Source organism: Momordica charantia (assembly GCF_013281855.1).
Source record: "Momordica charantia cultivar OHB3-1 chromosome 5 unlocalized genomic scaffold, Mcharantia_2.0 BLBB01000005.1, whole genome shotgun sequence".
Classification (NCBI taxonomy): Eukaryota; Viridiplantae; Streptophyta; class Magnoliopsida; order Cucurbitales; family Cucurbitaceae; genus Momordica; species Momordica charantia.
The window spans coordinates 11399684-11403134 of NW_028275163.1; positions in this window are offsets into that span (position 1 = coordinate 11399684).

The following is a 3451-nucleotide window of genomic DNA, read 5'->3' on the forward strand; positions in this document are numbered from 1 at the left end:
TTGGGAGAAATTTCTTCTAGAAGAAGTTGTTTGAGCATATTTTAATTTAAAGCACCTGTGTCTTATATGACCTTCAACGCCACAATAATGACATATAGACACAAAGTTAATTTTAGCATGTTTAGATACAACCTTATGAGCAACAAGGTTAGGCATATTAGGAGATGCTTTAACAAAGATAGTTTTAGAACTTGAGGAAGTAGAGCATTCATCAATGTATCCTAAACCTCTTTTATCACCATAAGGTTTACCTACTTCAATTATCTTATCCAACCTTTGAGCACCTATTGTTAACTTTTTAATAGAATCTTTAGCCTTATCAAGTTCCATTAAAACATTTGATTCATTTTTCTTAAACAATTTAATCAAATTATCTTTTTCAGAACCATCATGCTCAAGAAATCTAATTTTATCAAGTAAGGCATTTTTCTCATCACAATCAAGAACATGCTTATTACAAGAGATCTTTACAAAATCATGCTCATTTTTCTTTAAGCAAGCAATATCATCAAGTAAAGACTTATTTTCACTAGTTAAGACATTGCATTTCTTTTTAAGCATAACATATTTAGAACCAAGTTTTTCTAAATCATTTTGCATATTCTCAAAAGCTTCAAACAACTCATCATAAGAAAGGGGGTCAAGATTTACCTCATCATCTTGTTCGTCCTCTTTGTCACTATGAGCCATGAAGCAAAAGTTGGCCACTTCTTCATTCTCACTTTCACTTTAATCACTATCATCCTAAGTAGCCTTCATTGCTTTCTTCTTGGATTTCTTGTATGATTTAAGAAGAGGACAATCGGTTCTAATATGACCCGGTTTTTTGCATTCATAACAAATTACCTCATCTTTTTTGCTCTTTTCACATTTTGACTCTTTTTTGTTGGAGAAATGCTTCTTGAATTGTTTCTTCCTCTTGATGAAATTCTTATACTTATGTGAGAGATAGGCCACATCATCTTCATCAAGGGCATTCTCACATTCGGAGTCGACTTCCAAGGTGATGGCCTATAATGCTATGCTCTTCTCTTTCTTTTTCTTCTCATCCTCCATGTTTTTCTTGATATTTATCTCATGCGTCATCAACGAACCAATGAGTTCGTCCATGGAAAGAGTTTTAAGATCCTTTGCCTCTTGAATGGCGGTGACTTTAGGCTCCCATTGTTAAGGCAATGACCATAAAAGCTTTTTTATCTTCTCAAGATTTGAATATTCTTTTCCAGACCCTTCTAAAGCATTGACAATGTTAGTAAATCTAATAAACATATCGGAAATAGCTTCATTTTCATCAATTTTAAACATTTCATATTGATGAACTAACATGTTAATCTTTGTTTCTTTTACTTGACTAGTTCCTTCATGAGTAATTTCTAATTTATCTCATATATCCTTAGCGGTTTTACAAATAGACACCCTATTATACTCAACTTCATTCAAAGCACAAAACAAACAATTAATAGCTTTAACATTTAAAGAACATGTTTTCTTTTCAATTATAGATCGTTCTTCTTTAGGCTTTACAACTCTAACACCATCAACATCTTTTGTTGGAATTTTAAATCCTTCTTCAACAACATCCCACAAATCATAGTCAATAGAAAGCAAGAAAAATTTCATTCTATTTTTCCAATAACTATAATTATTACCATTAAAGAAATGAGGGTTAGTAATAGATTGACTATCGATAAAAGGGATGAAACCTAAAGTTGCCACAGCTTAAAAACAATTAAGTTTATCAACCTTGCTCTGATACCGATTGTTGGATCGGTATGGCAACCCTAGAAGGGGGGGGGGGTGAATAGGGTTTAATTAACAAAATATAAACTTTTTCATAAATGGGCCCAATTTAAACAAAAATAATACACTTTTTGAGATATGCAATTTTAACAAAGTAAGATAAAATAAATTTTAAGGCAAACAAGAGAAATTTAAAGAAAACAATAAAATTCTAAGATTAATTGCATAAATAAATAAGAGAGAGGGTTAGAGAAATTTGACACCGGGAACTTTTATAGTGGTTCGGAACAACTGTCATACTCCACTTCCCAAGCACCTCTTGGGTTGTAAATTGAAATTCTGACTCTTTCCACGGTAGGAGTCAAACCGGTACATTGCTCTTCACAAGAGCAAAGATAATCCTCTCCATGGTGAGGATCACACCGTTACAATGCGTTGGAATTTTGAGACAAACTTACAAACTCTCAAATAGAGTACATATACAAATTTGAGCTCACAAAAATTCAATCCTCACAACAATAAATTTCTCTCACAAAGAAGATAAAAAGAAAAATTGAGAACTTGGAGAGCTTTTCTTTTCCTTTTCTATATATACATATTAACAAAACAAGCTTGCCATTTGTCAACCTACGAATTGTCCACGTCATCTTCTCGGGTATTTTCCTTTCTTGTTTCGATCGTAACTTCGTCGTCTGAGCTCCGATTTGAATGATCCAATAGTCGTTGGAATCGTTGTAACGAGCCCTACGTAGTGGACACTTTAAAAAATTAAAATTATAAATAAATAAAAATTAAGTTTGTTATCATCAAAATATTAATTAATTAATTAATTAATTAAAATTAATTAATTTGAGATTAAGGGCCATAAAGCCAACATCTTGTTCTTCTTCTTTTCAAATACGAGTACTCTCTGATGCAGATTGGGCTTCCCATTAGATTCTCGTCAGTCAATTACTGATTTTTGTTTGTTCCTTCGGGATTCTCTTGTTTCTTGGAAGGCTAAGAAACAAAGTATTGTGCCTCGTTCCTTTGCTGAGGCAGAGTATCGTGCTTTGACTGTCACTACTAGTGAGATTATTTGGCTTACTCATCTTCTGAAGGACTTGCAAATTCCGTTTCAACCTCCTGGCATCATTTTTTACGATAATCAGGCTGTCATCCATATTGCTTCAAATCATTCATTTCATGAACGTAAGAAGCACATTGAACTTGATTGTCGTTTTATCAGAGATAAGATTGTAGATGGGCTCATTAAACTTTTGTCTGTTCGGTCTGATTCACAGCTAGCCGATATCTTCACCAAAGCTTTGCCTCATTCTTCTTTTTCTCATTTACTTTCCAAGCTGGGTGTTTTGAATATTGTTTCCCTATCTAGGGAGAGTATTAGAGTTTGTTACTTATGTTTGTTAGAGTTTGTTAGTATATTGTCAGTTTTTGTTACTTATTGTTAGAGTTTGTTACGTATTTTATATTTTTCAGTTGTACATTTGGTTTATATATACATACTTCCTTTTAGTGAATTGAATAAGTAAGAATCAATTTGCTCTCAGAGTTCTAATAATAACCAATAGATAATTAAGCTAATTAAACTAATAATAACTTTAAAGATTTAACAAACTTTACTAAATATAACTTCTAATAGACTCTCCCTATTCTTTCCTCGCTTCGATCGGTTGGTCCGACAAATTTTGGGGTCGGACTTCATACTCTT